At 38.3% G+C, this 26,450-nt stretch overlaps 1 non-coding gene across 1 annotated transcript; it reads right to left on the reverse strand.

Annotated features, from left to right (window-relative positions):
• Positions 1-2,014: 2,014 nt before the first annotated feature.
• On the reverse strand, positions 2,015-2,124 carry LOC128118820 (small nucleolar RNA SNORA51). The gene has a single exon (XR_008221345.1). It is a non-coding gene; the product is annotated as a small nucleolar RNA SNORA51 (small nucleolar RNA).
• Between the last annotated feature and the right edge of the window lie 24,326 nt (positions 2,125-26,450).

A 26,450-nucleotide genomic window follows, 5' to 3' on the forward strand; every position in this document is an offset into this window, starting at 1 on the left:
GCTTTTGATCTGCAGAACCTGTGTAAAAAATATCCAGGTTCATCTCATATGCTTGTAATCCTGGTACTGGGGAGGTGGAGGCAGGTGGATCCCTGGGGCTCACCAGCCAGCCAGCCTAGTTGAACTGACAAGGTCCAGGTGAGTGTAGGCCCCATCTCAAAATAAATAAATATGAAAATTTTAAATAGGAAAAAAAAAAAGGATATAGTACCTAGTGAATGACACAAGATTGCTCTCTGGCCTCCACACACACACATGCACACATGTGTCCCTCATCTACCATTCTGAACACAGACACACACACACATGCATGCACACACACATACACACATTTCTTAAGATAGTTCAGTGTGTAAAGTTCTTGCCATACAAGTATGAAACTAGAATTTGGATCCGCAAGACTCATATAAAATCTGGACAGGTGTGGCCTCTGCCTGTAATCTCAACATTTGGGAAACAGGAATAGGGTATCTCTGGGGCAAGTTGGCTGGCTAGAGTAGCCAGAACCAGTGAATTCCATTTTCTTCAAGAGACTCTGCCTCAATAAATAAAAAAAAATGGAGAGCAATTGAGGAAGACACCCAACACCAACTTTGGACCTACATGCACACACATCTATATGCACCTGCACACATATGTGACCACATACAGGCATATGCCATATACCATAATGACATATGCTGTATGCACATGCAAAACAAAACAAGATGTTATTATTACACATATTTCTGAGACAACTAATTCCTGAATAAAACACACTAGCAGAGATGAGAAAGTGTCACTATGGCTTGGAGTCATAAGGTTGATAAAGAGTCCAGGGACAAAGGTCCTAGGAAAGGTACATATGGTCCAAGCTGCTGACATTTGCTGCTGCATCCCATGCAGTCCAGAGCTGTAAGTGGCTTTCCAGGAAGAAATGCTTGACTCTGTTATACAGCAGACAGGCAGTGAAAGGACTCTGTTCCTTACTTCAAGGAATCCAGGAAAGCATAAGAATCAAAGACATTTCACAGCTCTCTTACTTAGATCTGTGCAGGAGGAAACACTGTCGACATCCAAGGGTGATGGACCTAAAGCCGCCTGGACGAACCCACATGGTAAAAACCTATGACTGGAACTGTGATCCACGGCCCTTACAAAGTTAATTGGCAATTACTTTTACTTCAACTTGAGCACCAGGAAATGGGTTCTAAATCTGCAGGGTCAGTTTTTTGTTTGGTTGGCTTTGGTTTGGTTTATCCAAATAAACTCTCTGGGAGAGAGAAAATGCTGAAGCCTTCCACATAAATCATTTTCCTTGTGTTTACGTGCAGCTGCCTGCTACACTCACTAGTGACTTCAGTCTGCTTTCTCTCTGCAAGCCCAGCATGACTGTAAATATAACGACTAGCTTCTTTTACCACCACCATTCGCATTCCCAAAGTAGACTCAAGCCAAACACATTGCCAGAAGTATATCCCTTTTAAAACTGTCCTATCATAACATACACGAGCACACCCAAGAACACGTGTGACCTTTTAATTATCTCTATTGATAATAATCGATATCCATCCTTCCCCAGCCTAGATCTCCTTTACGAAGACATTTTTAGCATGAACACTCACCAAAGCAATAGTGTGTGTCTTCTCATTTGCCAAAGCTTTGCTGTTTGGCTCTGTCTTTTTTTTTTTTAATTCATTACCCATAAATGGTCAAGAAGATCTGAGGCTTCAGGTTTTCTTGAAAGTTGTTAGCTCTCCTATCCTTAGTAGCTGTCCTTTTCCTATTGGTCTTTTTTAATTTTTTTATAGTGTGTGTGTGTGTGTGTGTGTGTGTGTGTGTGTGTGTGTGTGTGTGTGTGTGTGTCTAGCACATGGCATATCTGGAGGTCAGAAGACAGACTGGAGAAATCAGTTTTTTCCTTCTACCTTGTGGACTCCAGGGGTGAAACTCGGGTGACAAGGCTAGGCAGCAAGTACTCTTACTTGCTGAGCCCTCTTCCTGCTTCCTGGCGTCTTAGAACCACTTTTTTTCCCCATGTCTCCCCATGGCCTAGGCTGAGGTGTACATGGGGTAGGTTCATTCTGCCTCCTCTTTCTATACCGTCAGTGTAAGAACACAGCCTGTGGTAAGCACAAGGAGGCTTTAGAACCACTTTTAACCTGTGAAAATTAACATGTCCATGAAAGTAGAATTTGTTGAGAAGAGCATTCTAGTTGGAGAGACGAGGGGATGAGAAAGCGGGATGGAAATGAAACTATTAAAATTCATTATATAAACATATTAAACTGCCAAAACAAGAAAAAAAACTTTTTAAAAAAGATGATATGCTCAAAAAGCAATCTAGAATATCTCATTTGTCAACACTTATGACATTAATTAAACAAATTACTTACTTTGAAAACTGGTAAATTATGGAAAAGATTGAGTTGTACAGTAGAAAATAGATCTTAAGGAAAGCAAGTAGCATCAGTTTGGGAAAAGCTATAATTTTTAGCAAGAAGGCCAGCTGACATATGTAGAAGATAGAATTAGTAAATTATCTTTGCTGTGTAGACTTTAACGACATTAACAACTTAGTGAGAAATCATCAAGTGATAGTAAGGCCATAAATAAGACAGGGCACACCAGACACTGCACTGCTGAGTTACAGCACACGGACTAGTTTCTGGTAGCAAGAGGAAAGGTAACATCACAGACAACACTTAGGAGATAATAAACAGACACAGCTGTACTGATGCAAATGCTGGGAAACACATATAGTATGTATCCCCCTGACATAATACAGTATGAGTACATGAGTTCATCGAGTGTATCCTCTTCCCAAAGTATTTCCACAGGGAAGCATGATAAATCAGAAAAATAAAATATTCCTCAGAATAAATGATCTCTTTTTTTGAAAGTCAGAACTACTCTATTTAAAAAAAAAAAAAACTTAAATGAAGCTGACATAGCTATAATCCCAGTATTCAAGAGGCTGAAACACATGGATCATAATTTGAGGCTAGCCTGGAATTTTGTAGTGGATCTAAGGCTAGCCTGAATGATCTGAGGGGGAAAAAAATTTGTTTTAATGACAAAAGCCAAAACACATTCAGTTCTTCCAAATTAGATCCTGTTGTGAACAAGGGGCTGCCAGGGCATTTCAGGGTCATTGGTTAGGAATCTGAATCAGGGGTGTATGGGATTAAATGACACATGGTTGTCACTAACTTTTGTTAGTTATACCACTGCTTCTTTGGTGGTCAGAAAATGCTCTGTTTCCAGGTGTACACAAAGAACTTACGAGGTAAGATGCCATGCATTCTGTAAGTTCCCTCAAAGTACGACAGCATGGTAAAACTTGGGTTGGAAAGAGAAAACAAAGCACCTTCCTCCAGAGGAAGTGCAAACATCAAGTGACATCTTTAGATGAAATCCATCTGGCCGATGGCTTCCCACCCAAATACCTGGTGTTCCTGTGCATCACCCATGTGGCCTAAAACCAATTCTTTTCATAGATGGCACACAGTCCTTCTTTCCTCACTGTTTATCAGACACAGCTAAGAAGAACACTGCAGAATGGAAGCGTTAATTCAGTTTTCTTCCTTGGCATGGTTTAAGACAGTGCTGCTCAATGGTTAGTCCCTGGAGGGACAGCATAGGCAGCACCAAGGGAACTGGAAATACAGCCTGTGGAAGGAGGTCGGCTGTGTGTCCTGCCCTCCAGGCTGTTGCAGATGAGCACTGACATTTGAGGACAGTTGTCCCAAGCTCCCTTTTCTCATCTTGTCCCCGCTATAGGACACATGCACAGCAGAAATAAAACAAGGCAGGTCTCAGAATTATAGAATCGATGAGTAGTTTTTATTCTCCTCTATCAGTACCTTTAGCCATGAAATTGAGAATGTGGGGAAACTATTTGTAACGTTGAATGATGCATTATATTTAAAATACAGTATTTAAAACGTTATTGGAAATGGTGATCTTGTTCTGCATAATCATTAGCATATACCTTAGACTACATTAGAGAAACAAGACCCATAGTGAGACCTAGAATTTGTGGCACAATAAGGAGTAATGTGTGCTCTCGGGTACTTCACAGGGTCACAGCTAATGATAACTTATGGCATACTTGCTTACAGTGGTGGAATTCTTTAAGGATTTAATTGTTACATGCTAAATAAACACATTCTGGAGACTAGTGACCATGCACAAACTCTAAAACACCTACTGCTCAATATAGGATCTAGGCATTCAGCAAGTGGGGAGGTTCTACAGAGCTGATGGTTTTCCTCTTATCAACAGGGAGTTGGAGCTTTGAGACAACTCATAACATCCTTATTCTTTAGCATTAACTTGTAAAAAATAAACAAATAAGCCTGATGTTCCACACAGTGATGCCACTAAACAAAGAAAACATGGTATGTGGAATCATAGGACGATCTTCATGTTCCAGGTTTAAGAAGACATTTAGCTACGTGTTGTTCATATGAGGCATTTCAGATTAAGTAAACTCAGACACTATTCATGGTACCAAATGTTACTATGCAAGGTTTGTGTTAAAGCATGACCAGACTCGTTCATTGTCCTGCTCTTTGTGGAATGAGGATTTCACATGCTGCCCACAAACCACAGACACTACTCTCCACAAACACTTTCCTGGAAACACCTATGAAACAATATTCACTTCCCTGCCCATGCCTTCCTGTTTGAGCCAAACCCACAGATGCTGAATCACAGTAGCCAGTGAGGACAATTTAACTTTGAAGACAGATATGAAGAGGGACAAAGAGGGAAAAGAAATTCAATCATTCCAAAGTCCCCCAAAAAATAATTAATTCAAGCATGAATCAATGAAGAGAAGAATAACACAGCCGGAGTAAACCTGAGAGAGAATGTGAAAGAAGCCGCTAGGAAAACAAATGTGCTCTACAGTGAATGCCTGGCTCCCAGATGGCAGAATAATGCAAAGATATGATTGAATGGTAAGGGTTCTGATCTAATCAATGAATCAATACATTGATAAATTCATAGTGGAATGGTATTATTGGGAGATGTGATCTGGTTGGAGGATGGAGGTCTCAGTGTGCATACCTTTGAAAAGTAAATCTTGTCCCTGGTGTTCTCTCTCTCTCTCTCTCTCTCTCTCTCTCTCTCTCTCTCTCTCTCTCTCTCTCTCTTTCTCTCTCCTTGCCTCCTTCCCTCCTCCTCCCTTCTCCTCCTCTCCCCCTCCCTAGTTCCTTCTCTCCCTCCCTCCCACCATGGGGAAAACAGCTCTGCTCTCTGCTCACCATTCTGTCATGATACGATGATATACTACTTCACAAATGCCTAGAAACAATGAAGCCAGTCCACTACAGACTGAAACCATGAACCAGAATAAATCTTTTCTCATTTTTAGTTGCTTCCTCAAGTATTTTGTCACCGCAACAGAAAGTGATTGACATGGGGAGAGGTAATGACGACTTACTATACCTAAAAGAGTTCATTGTAAAATTGTCCCATTTTCATCCTCCAACAGTCTTCTCTAAATTTTAAACTTATTATGGCCATATTCCTCACTGTCATAAATCCCTGAAGAAAGGCCCTACTTCCTAAGTATATCCTTCCCATATGAAATCACAAACTGCCTATAGGGACTATTTCTATGTACATCTGATACACATAAATATGAATATGTGTAATATACACATATATGTATTGCAGAGTTTAAAGCACAGTATTAAATCAAATAGATATGGACTTCAATTCCAGCACTATAGTTTATGAATCATGTAATATGTGCTATGCAATTACTTCGATTTATTTACCACAGCTTTCCTCATAAGTAAAGATATCAATATCACTACTGATTACCGATAGAGAGTTAAATTAAATTACCTATGCTTAAAACTGTTCATATTGTCTAGCAGAAATTCAATCCACAAGCTTGGCTGAAGATATGGCCCTGTGGTTAAGAACACTGGTTCCTCTCCCAGAGGACCCAAATTTGATTCCCAGAACCCACACAGCAGCTCACAACTGTCAGCAACGACAGTCCCAGAGGATAACATAACCTTTCACCCTTCTCTGCCCTGAGGGCACTGCACACATGAGGTTCACAGACTTACATGCAGGCAAAATACTCACACACCAAAAAAAAAGTATTTTTGTAATTTGTAGATAAGTGATACTCACTTGTAATTTACAGCCCTTGGTCTAACAAATTAATCTCTTGCTCTCATAAATAAATTTTATTTACCATAGTAGTATAGAAGTAAATTCTTGATCACATTGCACATTATTTCAAGACATCACTAAAAACGAACTATAAAGATAATGATTGTGCTGTTCCATGAATTTGAAAGAAAGCAAGGAAGGGCATATAGGAAGGTTTGGACAGAGAAAGGGGAAGGGAGAAATTATGTAATTATATTATCATTTCTTTTCTTTCAAATATTTTTAAAAATATAATGACTGTGAATGTGTATTTGTCCTCCTGGCCAATCTTTAGGCAATATCGAATCTTCAAATGAAAGATGAGATATGGTTGAGAAATCACTCACCTGTGATCAACAGTGCAAATAAGTTGGGTGTATTAAGATAATTAGTCAATGTCATAAAAAATCCACATTAGTAGATTCCAAAAATATGTCAACTATAAAGTGAGTAAATACAGGACTTCCTGGTAAAATGCTGACTGGAAAACTACATCTGTCCAACCTGATAAAGGGTCAGAGTAAGAGAAAACAGACTATTTCAAAGAAAAGAAAAAGAGCTTGAGATATTCACACACCTACAAACCACAGAGAAAAACACTAGCGACACACCAGGAAGAATTAGCCAAGCAGAACACAACTCCAGGGCCAGAGCTGCCTGGTAGATGGAGGGAAGCACTGGGTATTGATCCCTCAAGACAAGGCTGCTCAATAGGAAAATCCCCAAGTAAAACCAAATAAGATATCTAAAACAACATGTACACAAACACAAAAATGCAAGAGACTTGAAAAGACACAGCATCAATGTGACTCTTCCAAAGTATCAAAAGAGCTCACCTACTGCGTTCCAAGATATTGACATAGGGAAAATGCTGCATGAAGGTTTGCTAGCAAAAACATCAGTGACCTCCAAGAGGATATGAGCAAGCAGATGAATTTAACCTAGGCTCCAGAAAGAAAATTCAGGAAAGCAGAGAGGAAAGTCATCACAATTGATAAGAAAGTCAGCAAAGAAACTGAGATTTGGGGGGAAAAAAATAGAAATGTAGGAGATGAAAACTCAGTGAATCAAGCAAAACCAAATGAAAGGCATATGCAGTGTGGTGGAACAAGCAGAAGACAAGTCAATGAAATGCTGCGTTCAAACAGAAATGAAATGGGAAAAGAGCCTGACCACAACGTTCAAGGACCCTTGGGTACAATCCAACAACAAAACCCAAGAATCTATGTGATAGAAGAAGCCAAGGAAAAAACTAAAAGCACAGAGCAATGTTACATAAGAAAAGTCTCCAAATGTAGATAAACAAATACCTTAAACACAACATACATTTAGAATCCCAAATAGATAAACTGGAGAAAAGCTTCTCCATGATGCATTATAGTCAAGATGTCAAACACAAAGCAAAGAGGCCATGCTAAAAGCTGCAAGGGAAAAATGTCAGCTGAATCAGAGTCTAACACTTCAGAATAACATCAGATCTCTTATCATAACCCTTGAAGCCAGGAATACATTCTGTAGTTTATCTGACAATCTTAGTACCAGAATATGTGTGATGTGAGCTTGAAAGATTGGAATGTGTGGTGTTAATGAATTCTTTAAATTATTGCAACTTAGAAAAAAGTCTTTCTGGGCGGTGGTGGTGCATACCTTTAATCCCAGCACTTTGGAGGCAGAGGCAGGTGGATCTCTGTAAGTTTAAGGCCAACCTGGTCTACAGAGCGAGTTCCAAGACAGTCAGAGCTGTTACACAGAGAACCCCTGTCTTGAAAAATCAAAACAAAGTCTTTGTTATTTTTAAAATAAAAACCTGTCATCAGATGGACTGTGCCCAGTGGAAGGCCCCACCCCCATCCACCATACTATACCAGCACTAATTAGACTCAGGAGATTATTAATAACAGAAAAGAAGGGCATTAATTTAGAAGGAGGCAGAGTAGGGGACACTTGAGGGGAATGGGAGGGAAGTAATGTGGTTGGATATGATCAAAACACATTGTATAAATGTATGAACTTTCAAAAATGCATTAAAATATTAGTTTTAAAAGCCTACCATCATTCATCTTTCAGGATATGGAAGAGCATTTCATTGTTCAATCTAGCCTGGCCTCAAACTATGTGCCTCCTCCCTCTGCATCTCAGTGCTAGGATTACACATGCACCATGACACCTGGCTCTTCTGTCTTTTAATAAGCACATCATCTTTCTGTTTTTACAGCAGGAATCATAAATTATGAATGAAATTAGTGCGCTAAATAAAGCATTGTGTTAAATGAACTAGGTTAAAGATAGGATTTGAAACTCCTTTCATTAATGTTGTACAAACTAGACTTGATCTCTCCAGGCATTAGATTAAATGCCTTCAAGATCAAGAGAATCAACTTGGTGTCATGATATTAAAAAAAAATCTTCACGAATCAGAAATATCTCTATAAAACAATGTTATAGATTTGTTCAATGGTTTAAATCATTGGGAAAGGATAGAATTGTACCACTGTAATGAAAAATGGAAGAGAAATAAGACAGGAGTATGGGGAAAATTCTCAATTTTGTCAGTCAGTCATCCTTTGGGTGCTACTTTCTATGGAAGCTGAAATACAAACCAGAGAGGGTGTTAACGTTATGTTGGGGGAAGAAAAAAGAATGCATGCAAAATAACCATTCACCCACAATTGCATTTCAGTAGGGGTTCTTCCAAATACGACACTACTCTGTGCATAGTAAAAAAAAAAAAAATTCATGGATCCGTTTCCAATTACAGTCTCATCCCCAGCCCTGTAGTAGACACCTTGAGGAGCCTGTCCTCCCTCTCTGACTCCTGTTACCCAGCTTTCCTCCTTTCCGTGGACCGTTTCGGACACCATGAATGAAGTCTGTGAAAACATAAACAAATAGTGGAATGATATGATGAAAACAGCTCTAGACATGAAAGTAGAAATAGAATAGCTAAAGAAAACCCAAACTGAGGTAAAACTGGAAATGAAAAATTTAGGAATTAAACAAAAACCCCAGGGGTAAGTCTCACGAACAGAGTACAAGTGAATTTCAGGCACTGAAGATAAAATAGAAGAAATGATATCTTACTCAAATAAAATGTTGTTTAAAAAAAAACTCCAGCAAAAAACATCCAGAAAATCTATGACACTATGAAAAAACCAAATCTAAGAATAACAGGAATAGAGGAAAGATAACAAACCCAGTTCAAAGGCACAGAAAATACATTCAACAAAAATCATAGCAGAAAATTTCCCTAACCTAAAGAAGGAGGTGCCTATCAAGGCAGAAGAAGCATACAGAACACCAAATAGATGGACCAGAAAAGAAATTCCCCATGACACATAAAAATCAAAGCACTAAATGTACAGAACAAAGAAAGAATATTAAAAGCTGCAAGGGGAAAAGATCAAGCAACATATAAAGGCAAACCTATTAGAACAACACCTGACTTCTCAATGGGGACTCTAAAAGCCAAAGGACATGGACAGATGTTCTACAAATTCTAAGAGACCACAGATGCCAGCCAGACTACTATACCCAGAAAAACTTTCCATCACAATAGATGGACAAAGAAAAACCAAATTAAAACAGTATCTAGCTACAAATACAGCTATTTAAAAGGTGCAAGAAGAAAAACTTCAAACTTAAGGGATTAACCACATGAAAGAAAACACAAGAAATAAATAATCCCAGACTAGTAAATCAAAAGTGAGGGGAGACCCACACCATAACAATAAAATAACCCAAATTAACAAACATTACTCAATAATAATTCAACATAATGGTCTCAATTTCTCAATAAAAAGACAGAGACTAATAGAATGGATTAATAAAAGAATCTATCATTTTGCAGCACCCAAGAAATACACCTTAACATCAAAGATAGATATCACTTCAAAGTTAAAAAAAAAGAATGGCAAAAGATATCCCAAGCAAATGGACCCAAGAAGCAAGCAAAATGTGATAAAATAAACTTCAGATCAAAATTAATCATAAGAGATAGGAAAGGATACTACATATTCAAAGAAAAAAATCCACCAAGAGAACATTTCAATTCTTACACCTATGTCCCAAACACAAGGGCAAAGTGTGTAAAAGAAACACTACTACAGTTTAAATCACATGTTGCCCTTCACACCGTGAAAGTGATGAATTTAACATTTCACTCTTGCCAACAAACAGGTCACACAAACAGAAACTAAACAGAGAAATGCTGAAGTCAAGTGACATCATAAATCAAATGGACCTAACAGATATTTGCAGAGCATTTTGACCAAAGACAAAACAATAAAACTTCTTCTCAACAGCTCACAAGTCTCAACAGAAACTGACATAACAGCCTGCATCCTATCTGACTACCAGATTAAAGGTGGTTATCAACAACAGAGACCTTACAAACTAATGGAACCTGAAAAACTCACTAATGAAAAAAAAAACATGGAAATTAAGAAAAGACTTTCTAGAATTGAATAAAAATGAAGACACAACAAACCCAAACTTAGGGACACAATGAAGGTGATTCTAAGAGGCAAATTCTAGCACTAAGTACATACATTTTAAAAAATTGAATAGATGTCATACTAGCAATTTAATAGCACACCTTAAAGCTCTACAACAAAAGAGGAAATCATAACCAAAAGAAATAGATGGCAAGAAATAATCAAACTTGGGGCTGAAAGAAGCAAAATGGTGGGGGCACAAATAATCAATGAAACAAATAGCTGATTTTTTTTTTTTAGAAAATCAATGATTGATGAACCCTTAGCCAAATTAACTTAAAGATGGAGCAAGAAGATTCAAATTCCTAAAATTAAAGATGAAAAGGAAGATATAACAACAGACACCAAGAAAATTCAGGGAATCATAGGAACATACTTTAAATATCTTTACCACCAAAGTCAATAATCTAAAAGAAATGGATAATTTTTTCCGTAGGTACAACTTACCAAAGTTAAGTCAAGATCAAATGAGAAATTTAAACAGAACTATAATCCATGTAAAAAAGGAAGCAGTCATTAAAAGTCTCTCCCCCTCAAAAAAAAGAAAGCTCAGAGCCAGATGGTTTTAGTACAGAATTCTACAAGAGTTTCAAAGAAGAGTTAATGCCAATACTCCTCAAATTATTCCACAAAATAGGAACAGAAAAAACATTGACTAATTTTTTAGGTGGCCAAAATTACCCTGATACCTAAGATACTTAAAGAATCAACCAACAAGAGAGAATTACAGGGCAATTTCTATTATGAACTTAGGTGCAAAAATTCTCAATATATGTAGGTTGATCATTGTAATCTAGCATATAAATAGAATGAAAGACAAAAAACACATGATCATCACATTATATATAGAAAAGGCATTTGACAAAATCCAATATCCCTTCATGATAAAAGTCCTGGAGAGATTGCAGATATAAGGGACATACCCCAACATAATAAAGGAAGTTTACAGCAAGCCCATAGCCAAAATCAACTTAAATGGAGAGAAACTCAAAGCAATTCCACTAAAATCAGGAACATGACAAGGCTGTATACTCTTTCCATACCTATTCTATAGTACTTGAAATCTTAGCTAGAGCAAAAAGGCAAAGGAAGGAGATCAGGGGGATACAAATAGTAAGAGAAGTCAGAGTATCTTTATTTGAAGATGATATAACATGTGGGAGCCCACAGAGGTTTCCTAATGAGACCGGAGCTTTCTTTACACAGCAGGGCTGCATTAGCAGATGGCCTGACCACATGCAAGGTCACCAGGTATTTGGGATGGTCTACACTTGGCTTTGCTGGGGGAGGTCTTTTGCCTCACCCCTTGGCATTCCTTTAAAAAGCCCTTCAGTAGAGACTGAAGGGGCTGGTAGATTTGGACCCAGGCCCTCCGGAGGCTATCCTGTGTTCTTGTTCTCTCTCTCTCTCTCTCTCTCTCTCTCTCTCTCTCTCTCTCTCTCTCTCAAAATATATCTATATTTGTAGATATATCCTTCTATCTACAAATTCCTCATTTCTCCCTGCTCAAGAGTACCCTGGGGGAATAAGAGGGAACTGGTCTCCCTCAATAACAGTATATATAAGTGACCCTAAAAATTTCTCCAGGAAATTCCTACAGCTAATAGACACTTTCAGCAAAGTAGCTGTATACAAAATTAACTAATGAAAATAAGTAGCCTTCCTGTATACAAATGACAGACTGAGAAAGAAAAAAGGGAAACAATACCTTTCACAATAGTCTAAAATAATATATAATATCTCATGGTAACTCTAAGCAAGCAAGGGAAATACTTGTATGATAAAAACTTTAAGACATTGAAGAAAAAAATTGAAGAATGTATCAGAAGATGGATCTCCTATGCTCATGGATCTGGAGGATTAACATAGTAAAAATGGTCATCCTACCAAAAGCAATCTACAGATTCAATGCAATCCCCACCAAAATTCCAGCACAATTCTTTACAGATCTTAAAAGGACAATTTTCAGCTTCATATGGAAACACACACACACACACACACACACACACACACACACACACACACACACACAAACCACTTCACATGGCAGGAAGTACTCAATTGGAAATCAGACTAGAGGTCGTTTGTGTTGTAGCTTGGCAAAGAACTTGTCTATATTTTGTCAACTCTAAGTATTATGGGAGTTTGATTTAAAGATGATAGACTAATTAATCTTGTGAAGGAAATTTCAAGGCAGTCCAGTATTGAACCTCTGTAATGGTTATTGCTGACTGTTCTTGCCAGGTTTATAGTAATATCAAGAGCAAAAGAACAAGGTAATACAAGGGAGAGGTTGAAGAGAGGAGAAGGAAGAGGAGAAATGACATAATTCATATACATGTGTGTATATATATATGTAATTCATATATGTAATTCATATACATATATATGAATTATATAAATATATGCACACATATGCATAGAAAGACTTGGGAAAACTTAGAGTTGGGTTAGAGAAGCCTCCATCATATTAGGGACAAAACAGTAATGATGATTATATCAAGACAAGTGCCATTACAAAGAAACCAATTACTTTACATTATAGCAATAGGAAAGATCCCTTAAGGACATCTCAGAAACGGGGCAGGTCTCAGCCACTACAGGATGAACAGTATGAAACACTTAACTCAGCAGACAGTTTTCTCTTGAAAATAAAGAATTATCAGGGTATGTGGCTTACCCAGAGCCATCAAAGAAAGCATCTGTTGGTTTCAGTATCTAAACACTCAGACACTCTATAGCTTGACCCAAGGAAGCCTGGCTACTGTTCAAGGTGGGATCAGCCCTTAACATTATCCATTTGAGGATGGAACTAGAAAATATCATCCTGAGTGAAGTAACCCAGACTCAGAAAGACAAATAAGGTATGTACTCACTCATAAGTAGATACTAGGTGTAAAGCAAAGGATAATCAAACTACAACCCATAGCTCCAGAGATGCTAGGAAACAAGAAGGACCCTAACAGGGTTGCATGGATTGCCTTGGGAAGGGGAAGCAGGTGAGATCTCCATGAGTAAACTGGAGACAGGGGCAGGGCGTGGGCAATAGAGGAGAGGGGATGAGGGATGAGAACATGAGGGAATGAGCTGGGGAACTGACGGAGTGGGAGAGCAATGAAAGAGATATCTTGATAGGAGACATTACAGGGTTAGGGAGAAACCTGATACTAGGGAAATTTCCAGGAATCCACAAGGATGACCCCAGCTTAGACTACTAGCAATAGTGGAGAGGGTGTCTGACCTAGCCTACCCCGGTAATCAGATTGGTCAATACCCTAACTATCATCATAGAGCCTTCATCCAGTAACTGATGGAAGCAGATGCAGAGATCCACAGCCAAACACCAGGCTGAGATCCAGTAGTCTAGTTGAAGAGAGGGAAGAGGGATTATATGAGCAAGGGAGTGTAGCATGAATATCAACACAACAAAATATCAACCACAAGGGGTCAACATCATGATGGGGAAATCTACAGAGACAACTGAACTAAGCTTGTAAGAATTCACAAACGTTAGACTGGCAGCTGTGGAACCTGCATGGGACTGGACTAGGCCCTCTACATATGGGAGACAGTTGTGTAGCTTTGTCTGTTTGAGGGGCCCCTGGCAGTGGGATGAGGATCTATCCCTGGTGCATGAGATGGCTTTCTGGAGCCCATTACCTATGGTGGGACGCCTTGGCTTAGCCTTGATGCAGGGGGGAGGGGCTTGGTCCTGCCTCAACTGAATGTACCAAGCTTTGCTGACTCCCCTTGGGAGCCCTTAACCTTTTGGAGGAGGGGATGGGAAGGGTAGAGGGGTAGGTAGAGGCTTGGGGGAACAGGAGGAGGGATGAGAGGGGGATCTGCAGTTAGTATGTAAAATGAATTAAAATTTTTCTTAAATAAAAAAGAAATAAAAAAAACATTATCCATTTGATTCTGATTTTGGAGAAAGGTAGAATATGAGTCTTAAGGTTATAGAGGTTCCTACAACATGTTAAAGGAAAGCCTAGGAGGCCAAGCTATGACAGGCAGCACCTGAGGAGGTGATATGTGAAGCTGTGAGGGTGACATCTAAAGTGCAATGAAGAAGAAATTATGCTGGAGATGTCAACAAATGTAGCCATCCCAAAATAGATGCCTTGTGAGCAACAAATGATTATATCATACAGAGGAGGCTGACCAAGTCCATTGGTGCTCACATCACTATGCTACATGTCCATAGACCTGCTGTGTTTAGAGTCTGTCCTGCTAGTCTAGCTTGGATTGGATTCTGTCTTGCTGTCCTTCTGTCTCTCTGCCTAGAGGTGGACATTATGCTTTGGATATACAGTGTCATACCAAAAGCTGACAAGTTGATGCCTTGGTCTGCAGTTGGAGGTGCTGTTTTTGGAGGTTTGGAAACTTTGAGAGGTGAGGCCTAAATACAGAAAATAGATGACTGTGAGACCATCTCTAGGGACTGCATCTTGTCCTGGGAGCTCCCTTTATCTGTCCCTTTGCTTCCTGGTACAGTGATTTAAATTTCTAGGCTCTGCCATACATTCTTTCCATGAGACCCGGCATCATGATAATTCATTCCTCCATTAAACTATTCATTCAGGCATTCAGTCAACAATAAAAACTATAAAATACTCACTGAAACAATAAATTCTGAAGTTAAAAAATTTGAAAATTCAAACAAATTGAAACATTAAACTTTAAATGTTTAGGTATTGTTAATCTCAATTAATTTTAAATTTTTCATTGGCATTCTAACAAAGTCATTTTACTTTAAATTTCTTTTATGGAACTGATGATTACTAATCACATTAATAGCATTGTTTCTCCCATCTGTTGCTAACATATTCTTTGGTAAATTTTAAAATAATATATTTTTAAATATTTTGTGATAAAAACAAATAATTATTATTTATTTCGCAATTAAAATCATGTTAATTCAGTCTGTACACGTTTGTGATATACCATTGCATAAGGAAGGTATGTTGTTGAAGTTACCTCTATAAAGTGTAGATATTAAGTTAGACAGAATCATTTCTTTCTAGGGGATAACATAATTATATGACTTCAGGTAACAGTTGAAAACATTATTTCTTTAATCCAAGGTATTGAATTGCACTGGTTATGGGACTTTTGTCTCCTCTTAATACTAAATGAAGATGGAAATATGTTTAAAAACATCATGGTAAACTTATAAATATATTTGTAATTAAAAATAAGTCTTTTGACTACCTAACAAAAATCACAATACCAGACATGAGAAGTCCTCTTGGGAGTTGTTGGCCAGGACTGTCTAAACTGCTCTTGCCCTTGGTTAATCCCAAGATGTGGAAGTTAAATCCCTGTGGCTGAAGACACCAAGACACCGTGCACTTTAGAAACAGGGCCCAGAGGCTCCTGAGCTGGAACTGACCTGATTGCCCCCTCCCTGAGGACTGGCTTTCATGGCACCAGAAGGTACAATCCAAGATTCCAAAGGAGGGAAGCAACCAACAGTCCTACCCAGCTATGACATCTATGAATCACATCAATGACCAGCATGGCATGACAACCGTATGGTGGCAGCAGTGGCACACAGACCTTGGCAGTAACCAGCATCTCTCTAATTGGACTTAAGACCCACTCGAACTACTAGTGAAATCATGGTTATTGGAAGAGAATCTACAGCCACTGACATACTACACCAGCATAATCCCTAACAACAATCTATAAACATTTGTTCTGTAAAGGTTTCCCCTCATCAAGGAAACTTCTTTTTGCAACAGACAGAGATGACTACAGAAAACCACTGCCCATCAAAATGCAGAGTTGCAGAGTCTGGTCACAATGGATACATCTACCAAACACTCCTACACCTAAGGCTCAGGGGACATTGCCGAAGAGTGTAGCTTGAGTTTTCCTGCCTGGCCCACAGTCAGGACAAATCTCTCTCACCTGCCAGTCCCACAGCTGCTCAGACCCAACCAAGTAAACACAAAGACTTATATTGGTTACAAATTGTATGGCCATGGCAGGCTTCTTGCTAACTGTTCTTACAGCTTAAATTAATCCATTTCTATAAATCTATACCTTGCCACGTGGCTCGTGGCTTACTGGCATCTTCACATGCTGTTTGTCATCGTGGCGACTGGCAGTGTCTCTCTGACTCTGCCTTCCACTTCCCAGCTTTATTCTCCTCCTTGTCCCGCCTACACTTCCTGCCTAGCCACTGGCCAATCAGTGTTTTATTTATTGATCAATCAGCAACACATTTGCCATACAGAACATCCCACAGCAGAAGACGAAACAGAAAGATTGCAAGAGCCAGAGGATCAGGGAGTTTGATGTGGAACTATGTCTCCTAGTAATTTCAGAAGCTCCAGTCATGAAGTCTCACCATCATGACTACCCAAACATGAGCTGAACAAGGGGGACACCAACAAACACACCAAACCGGATGGGGAAAAGGCAAGAGGCCTCAACCGTACACAAAGAACTACAGGAAATTGAGTAAAGCTGGGAACAGGAGAACACACCAATTGGTTGTCCAGTAGCAAAGGGTCAGCCCTGAAAACATGCACACATGTAACATTATATGACCTTAGCAGGTTATACTTAGGAATGTATATGTGTACACAAACACATATATGCCTGCAATAATGATTAATGAAAATGAGACCATGTATTTAAAGGAGATTGGAGGGGTTTGGAGGGAGGAAAGGGAATGGAGAAATGTAATTAAATTACAGTTTCAAAACTATTTCTTTAAAAAGTCCCCTTGGAGGGTAGGAAGGCAGGACTGGATCTGAAAGAGTTGGGGGAGGAGTTAGGGGTGAATTATAAAAATTCTCAAGAACAAATAATATTTTTAAATAAAACAATGCATAAAAACAAACCTTTTTGGCATGTGTACACAGAGACTGTGAGATGAATTAGTTAGTAAAGGCACCAGTCAACATGCCTGAAGACCTGAGTTTGATCTCCAGAGCATGCATGATGAAAATAAAGAACTGACTCCTGCTCTGACCTGAGACAAGCTCTGTGGCACTCAGTACACATGCACACACACACACACACACACACACACACACACACACACACACACACTCACACTCATACACACACACACACATGCACACTCATACACACATACATATGCTCATACATATACACACATTCACACACATATACACACACACACATATACACACACATACACATACAAATAAATTTAAAAGAAATTTTAAGTAAATCTATAAGATGATATATCTTGAAATTGATCGAGCTTCTTTAAAGGAAGATTTTTACTAGAAGTACACATGTTTTCTTAAGTTTCAAAAATTCTAAATGATAAAACTTTAATTTTCACAAATGGAACACACCTAAAATCTAAGTCAAGAAACAAGACAGCTCCCAGACAGGACCAGCCTCCACATCATTCCAACATCCCTCCACCCCAGGGATGAATCACCTGGACTCTGCCATCAAAGATGAGTCAAGCAGGTTTGTGAAGTTTTATCTTTACTTTATGTAAATTAAATAGAGGTTCATGAGTGCTTTTGTTTTTCTCAGGAGGCCAAGAAGTACTCTTCACTGGAATTATAGTGTGTTGCAAAGTGCGGCATGTTCACTATTCACTTTTAAATATTTTCTCACTTTTATATATTTTTTCATTTGTGACTTAAATTTCAAGTACTTAGGGACTTTTTAATTTCCTGTTTATACTAACATCTAAGTTAATTCCATGAAGGGAAAATTGCATATTCCTAATTATTTCAATCTTCTGGAAAATTTATCCACTCCACTATGGCTCACTAGATGTTAATTATGAAACATGAAAAGGATTTGAGTTCTGTTCTCATTAGATACAGTTTGCTACATATTCAAATCGGTCAGTTTTGCCAAATGTAGTGGTGCATGCTTGTGATCTCAGGATTTACAAGGCATAGAATGGAGGATCAGAAGTTAAGGCCAGCCTCAGCTACATAAAAAGATTGAGACCATCTTAGGCTACATGATACCCATCTTGAAACAAACAAACCAAACACCCTCAACTAGGTCACTTTTGTTTATTATCTCTTCAAATCTTCTTTGGCTTTATTTTATTCTCACTTGTTTTATTGAGTGTTTAGAGAGATGGTTTAGCCTTCCAATATGACTGGGTTATTATACTGCTACCTATAATTCAATAAGTATGTGCTCTGATCCTGAACATTTAAAGACGTGTGATTTCATAGTTTTCTGGATTTCAACCCCTTTGCTCATAGCAAGTAGACCGTTTCATCTCTTCAAATGCCCATTAATACTTACTTCATAAGCACTACTGGAGCCACACTATTCATTTCTGATGTTTGCAGTGTGTCATTAGTCAGATTTCCATTGCCATGATAAAGTAACAGATAATTGATCTGAGAGAGGAAAGACTGATCTTTGCTTCATGGCTTCAGGGGTTTCATTCTATGGTCATTGGCTCCATTATTTCTAGGCCTGTGGTAACAACATGCCAAGTTGGGAGCATATAGTGGAATAAAACTGCTAGCCTCCTGGTGTCCAGGAAACAGACACAGCTAAGAGGGAGCTGAGGACAATAGATGAATCCAGCTCCAGTAACTTACTTCCTACTTCCTAAAGTTTCTGTCATCTGTCAGTGGTCCAGTGACCCATGAATCCATTCACAAATCAGAGTCCTTATGATCCAACCAGCTCCCAAAGGCCTTACCTCTGAACACTGGAACCAATGATTCAACTTGTGAACTTTATGGGGCATTTACAATCCCCAACTATAAAAACATGATTTCTTTTTAAAGTTTTATTCTGTCCTATTAATTCTCTGAGAGTTCTATATAATGTATTTTGATATTTACCTACAAATTCTTACCCCTAACTACTCCTAGACCCATCCTCACCTCCATAACCCTTCGTACTTCCTGTCTTTTTTAAAACATTGTCCATCAACTCTAATTTGTACTGCCTGTATATCATTGTAGTGTGGCTGAGCTACCAGGATCCATAACCTTAAAGAAAACCAATACTCCTTTCCCAGAAGCCATCAATTGTCCATAGCTCCTCCGTTAAGGGTGCATCCTCATGAAACCCTTCTCACTCCATACTAGAGTGCTGGCTGGCTTGATCTTGTGCAGGTCTTGTGCAGGCAACCTCAGCAGCTGTGAGTTCATGAGTCTGGTTATCTATGCTGTCTCTTCTTTCCTATTTCTTCAACTTGTGAGTCATAATTACTACAAAGTTGATTACTAATTTTAACATTTGGGTCATGTTTCAGTTTATTTCTATTTTTCTGGGGTTTTTTTTCTCCTGAATTTACCTTGTGACATTTAGGTTCTAACTAATCAAACTGAAATGAGGCTGAGTTTCTGCTTTGGAAGAGCCCAGTCTGACCACATGATATTTTGGCAAGAACATTCACTCTAGACTGTCTTAAGCCCTAATTGTTATTCTCTTGCCTTGCTGAGACTATCAAGACTAAAGCTCGACATTTCACAGTTGCTCACTTGGTTTGGCCTCTTTTGTTGCCTGGTGTCTGAATTTGATAAATTGTTTGAGAATGGAGCATCCTATGTTCCTGTAACCTCTGGTTTGGTCACTGTATTCTCTTGATGTCATCAAACGCTTTTTTTGGTTATTTTACCTACGTGCCCTTCATGTACTTTCTTTTCTACCAAGGCCAATTCTTTCTCAGCTTCAGGTGATAATTCTCTTGGACTATTTAAGTCCTTATCACCTTCTAAGGTTTTAAACAAATTATTCAGTTCATCATTTTTTACCCCAACACGCTTTATTAGTTTTCTGGCATTAATTTTCTTTTTGGTATCTAACCAATTCATTTGTCTCCTTGCTTACTGAGAGCCTTATATGCGCCCAGGGAAAACGCAGCTGCCTGCTGTCAGACCGCTGAGTCATGCTTTTTTCCATATGGTAACTTTTTCAGTTATTATCACTTGAGCAGCAGTCTGATTACTTTAATAGATTACTTTTACATTTCATTCATTCCTTCTAGTTATTGCTATCTATTTTACCTCTCTGTATTAGTCACTTTCACTTCTATAATAAACTAGCTGAGAAAACAACTTGCCAGGAGGAAGGATTTATCCTGGCTTATGGTCTCAGAGGTTCCAGGCAATCGTCAGCTGGCTCCATTGCTATTAGAAATGTAGCAAACAGGACATGCCATAACAAAGGAGTATGGCCAAGAAACACTGCTTACAAGACAACAGCCATGAATCAGAGAAAGAGATAAGAAACTGGGGATAAGACAGCCTTCAAAGGCACATTGTATACTAATCTACTTTCTCTCCTCAGCCTCCACTTCCTAATATTCCAATTAGTATGAGCTCATCAAAAGACTAATCCACAGATAAAGTTAATGCCCTCAGGATCCAATTATCCTTCAATTGTGCCACTAACTTGAAGGAAGCCCTTAACACATGAGTCTTTAGGTGGGAAATACTTCAAATTCAAACCATAACATCATTTATTGCATCAAAACTTTCACATATTTTCATGCTATTTTGCAGCATTCACTGAGGTAATGACTTCTTGGGAAAAGAGTCTAGTTTCCATTCGTTCAAGGCACAAGAACAAAACAGTATTTCTGGTTATGTATTTTTTCTTTGTTTGTTATATATTCTCAATAACGGAATATATTTTGTGGGACTATACCAAAGAACTAGAAAGTCTTATGGATATTAACTTGTCAAAATTTTACTCTTTTATCCATGAAACTATGTTTTTTTTTAAATGGCTAAAGATAATAACTCAGAAGATGCATTTTATATTCAATAATCTTGTGAACAAGACCCCAATTCCCAATGAAAACTTACCAGTCAAAAATGCAGCAAAATAATAACAAATTCTTAGCACTCAACATGAAATTGAGACAAAATGAGCAAATGACTAGTAATTCTTCTGAATCAGTAGCCTTAAGGTATTCTTCTCCAAGCAGTCAAAGAAGGACCCCAGAAGTCTTCTGGGTTAATAGAACCATTCTTTTCTAATGTAAGCCTTAGGAGAACCTCTGCCCTTGTGATCTACTGGAAATATACTATACTTTTTTCATAAAGAATCAAGAAAAAAACTTATGAATATAAAACTAAAAACTGAGTTTTATATATAAAAGAATAGATACTATTTAAGTATTTAAAATATAGATATTACACTAATGGAGGGGATAAGTAATGTTTCATAAGAATCTGCCTGAATATGCAAAATATTAACTACCCTACTTGCTTCTAACAAAGAAACTATAGATCACACTCATATTCCCAATAACTTTAAGGTAATTTCTGAAATAAAATATTCAAAGAAGACAGGGTTCATTTCCTAAGTTTGAAATAGGAGATGTCTAAACAGATTAGTTGGTGGTCTTTATGATTACTTCCAGAATCATGATTTTATGACCCAGGTTCACTCTTTTTTGATTTCACATATGTATACTCTGTTTACATTATTCCTCTCTCCCTCTAGTGTTTCACATTCCCTCACTAATGTATGGCCTCTTTTTCTATGATTACTGATATATCCAATCGATGAGAGAGAGGAGGGATTCTGCAGGTGGGGAACGTCAAGATCATAATGGGAAGACATGCAGAGATGACTGGCCACACTAGAGGAAGCCCATGAACCATAGACTAGTGGCTGTGAAGCCCCCATGGGACTGGACTAGGCCCTCTGGATATGGAAGATGGTTGTTTGGCTTGAACTGTTTGGGGGGCATGCAGGCAGGGGTATCGGGATCCATCCCTGGTGCATGGGCAGGCTTTTGGGAATCTGGTGCCTGTGGTGTGCCGCCTTGCACAGCCTTGGTGCAGTGGGAAGGGGCTTAGACCTGCCTAGGCTCAGTGTGCTGGGTTCCGCTGACTCCCCATGGGAGACCTTGATTTGGGAGATGTGGGGATGTGGGGTGGCTTGGGAGAGAGGGCTGGGAGGTAGGAGGAGGGAGGAGGTGGGATCTGTGGGTGGTATGTAGAGTGAATAGAAAATTTCTTAATAAAGAAAAAAAACGTAAATATACAAATAGAACCTGCCAAGTCCATTTAGCGTTGTTCATATATGTGTGTGTGTGTATGTATATGTATACATATATATGCACATATATATGCAGGTATATGCTTTTAGGGCTGATCACTTGGCATTAGATAATGTCTTAGGGGACTTGTGCCTGGAAAAGACTAAATAAGGAAGTGAAACGGACATTTATGAGATATGCTACAAAAAAAAAAGTCCTTCTCTTTCATATTGTTTTCCTCTTACTCAGACAAGGTGTGCCAATCAGCTTTCTAATTGAGCTTTCTAATTTCTAACTGAGACAATCAAATCAAATGGGGAGAGTTTATGTTGGCTCATGGCTTCAGAGGTGTCGGTTCATAGCGACTTGGTTCTCTTATTGCTATTTCTTTGGTGGTGCAGAATACCATGGCAGAGAACATGGTGGCCAAAGTTATCCACTTATTGGCAACCTCAAAGAAGGAAGATGAGGTAGGGGGAGGGAAGGATTAAAAGCAGGAAGGAGAGAGGTAAGAAGATTAGATACTTCAAGAGAGATAGAAGGAATAGACATTTCAAGGGCTAATCATCAGTAACCTATTTCCTCCACAGAGTCCTCACCTCTTAAAGTCTCTACTACCTCCAAGTAGTCCATTGAACTGTGAATTCATCAGTGCGTCAATGTGTCAGTGTATTGATAGAGTTGGAGCCCAACTACCGGACAAAGGACCTGTCTCTGAATACTGCTGCCATAGAAGCCAAGCCTTCAACACATGAGCTTTAGGGGAACATTTACAATTCAAATCACAGCTGTCTGCTGAAACCGAGGACCATCCTTGATGGGAAGACCATCCAAATGACTTAGCAGGGCATGAGGGATTGGCTCATTCACTTATCATTCAACCTAGATACTCAGTTAAGTTTTGTGGGTAATAAATAATCCAAACATACCTAGTGAAGTCCCATGAAAATTAAAAGCCAGCAGAACTATTTGTATCACATTTATTTATATCACCTCATTTATATCACAATGCAGCAATTCCAGAAGGGTAGTTTGTTGAAACTCCAAGAAAGAAGATAATCAAAGGTTTCTATTTGCAATATTCTCAGGCTGTCACCATGTTTCTGTGTATCTTCCTTTGATTTATTTTAATATCTATCTTTTCCATATAATAAAATAACCATGAGTATAATGTTAATGAGTTTTGTGAGTCCTTGGGACTACTGAACCCCAGAATGGTATAGGGAGTTCCTCAAACCTGCAGTTAGCTGTCAGAAGTGAGGGCCTTTTGTGGAGAACTGAGCCTTCAAACACTAGTTTACCTTTCTCCAAGCAGTACTATCCACATTTTGCTTCCTGGTGATCCCACAGTACACTTAGCAGTTCACAAAGCTGAATGGGAAAGTAGCATACTGAGGCAATTAATATTTCTAAGAAATGTGTCTGAAGTTTAGAAAAATAATGCCTGCTATTTCTTTAACACTCCTGTTCACTAAGCTTAACACCATCAGAGAGCTCCACACTCCTCCCCCTACCCTGCCAACTTCAGTTCCTTCAAAGAAACTGACAAACCCTCTGAAGAAAATCACCATGACAATGAGTAAACAAAAAGTTGTGCCTAAGAAAAACAACTGAGAAGATTGGGAATCACGAAGAAATGGTTGTGAGTAATAATACCTATCAGCAAATAAATAAAGGATATTTTGTGGGAGAAGAAAAATGTATTTCTTTTCTGATCCTCTTTAGATAAATGGAGGAATAAAGATAAGTAGAAGAAAATTAAAAACTCATCCTGAATATATTCTTAAATATTTTTAACCATCAACACCCCTCCAACAATGAAACGGGTTGCTTCATAAAGCTGTTCTCTTTGTGACATTGAAGGTATTCAAGCAGAGTCTGGATTATTATCTATTCCATGATTCATTCACTTAATAAATATTCATAAGAATTTGTTATATTCAAGGCACTGCCGAGACTATGGGAGAGGCAAAGACAGAGCAGATCCCATCCCTCCCAGATAGAGCTGAAACCTGAATTAGAATTAAACATCAGAACACAAGGCAAGCGGATAGGTCCTGGAAGGTGGATAAATCAAGCATCACAGGATGTGAGTTGTGAGGCTTGGCTGCCCATCATGGATGCTGGAAGTATTTTTACTTTGTATTTTACAATCTGTTCTCCATGGAAAATCAGAAAGTCAGTTCATATCATACCCTGACTAAAATTCTTACAGAACATTCTATGGCAAAAGAGTAAATGTAGAGTCATTATCTCATCGTCTTCTGTCAGAGGTAAAACACCTTGTGCAGGGGGACTAATTGGAAAGAGAAGGGGACTGAATATATTATGTACACGTATGAAACCTTATAATAAACCCATTATTATGCATATCTATGCTAATAAAACATTAAGAAATTATTTAAAGTAATAATAAAATGCCTTCTCTTCTTTTTATAATTTTCTAAAAATCTCTACATGATTTCTAATTACAGTATCGCTTTATAAAGAATGAAGAACAAACAAGACATTAATTTTAATACTGTGTTTTAACTTAATTTACTGTATTGGTATCAATTCACAAATAAAATCAAATATCTGAAGCTGGATAGTTACAAAGAAACAAGGTTGTTTAGCTTATGGTTCAGGAAAACGGAAGCCCGAGATCCACAGCCCTCCCTTGTGCCCTTTGATGAAGTCAGTTGGCTACTAACTACCTAATGAAGTGGGAAAGGAGATGGCGGCTGCTGAAGCTGCACAGTTGGGGTGACTTTATCTTTTTAATAAATACTACCAAAAGAGCTAAATTGGGGTTCTGTAAAAAAAAATACATTAATCTCCTCCAAAGATGATACTCCCAGTACCTTAACTACCTCCCAATTAGGACCCACCTCTTAAAGGTTTCAACATCTCCCAGTGTTGGTAAATTGAGGCCCAAATTTCAAGAATGCGGAACTTTGGGGAATACAATCAAACTATATGCGAGCCAGAGGAATAAGTGAAACATTAGCATTTCAGCATACAAAAACAATTACTGAGATATTTTACATACTTGGTGGGAAATTATTTTATATTTATCCAATATTAAATCTAAAATGTACAGTAGTTAAAGCTAAACAAAATTAAAATTCTATTTCTCAGTCATATCAGCCATATTTCAAGTGTTCAGTTAACTACATACAGTTAATAGTTACATATAACATGAAATTGAATGATAAACACATATAACATGAAATTAAATGATAAACACATATAACATGAAATTGAATGATAAACACATATAACATGAAATTAAATGATAAACACATATAACATGAAATTGAATGGTAAACATGCTAGTACAGGAACAAATATTCAGGGTTTAACTCACTGGACAGGTGAATTGGTGAACAGTGTACTATTTACATTTCTAAAAACATAGAGGAAGTGTAAATAAAGTTTATAAGGCATTTATCAAAAATGTGTTAATTACTGGTCTTGTAAAAAAAAAAAGGATCATTAATGACAGCAAAAACAACTCAAGAAAATAAACACTGTACTTAGGTCATGAATGTCATAAGACCATGCCGTTCTGGTAAAAGTGTTCCATATGCATAAGGCAACTTTTAATTATGGGGAAGGCTATCTCAAGCTTTTCCAAACCTTGCATCTGTCTGCTGGGGTCAGTCAATTCCAACTTAAAGGGGGCTCAGGATAGGCTGCCACCTTCTCTTTATGGTTAGAGAAACTCTCACCACACTTACTCACTTACATTTAAGTCTATTACCAAAAAATCATTTAAAACTCTATGCAATCATATACACATACACAAACAGAAGAGGAAGGTGAGGTTCGAGCCC

Source organism: Peromyscus californicus, unplaced genomic scaffold, assembly GCF_007827085.1.
Source record: "Peromyscus californicus insignis strain IS unplaced genomic scaffold, ASM782708v3 Scaffold_22__1_contigs__length_63687245, whole genome shotgun sequence".
Classification (NCBI taxonomy): domain Eukaryota; kingdom Metazoa; phylum Chordata; class Mammalia; order Rodentia; family Cricetidae; genus Peromyscus; species Peromyscus californicus.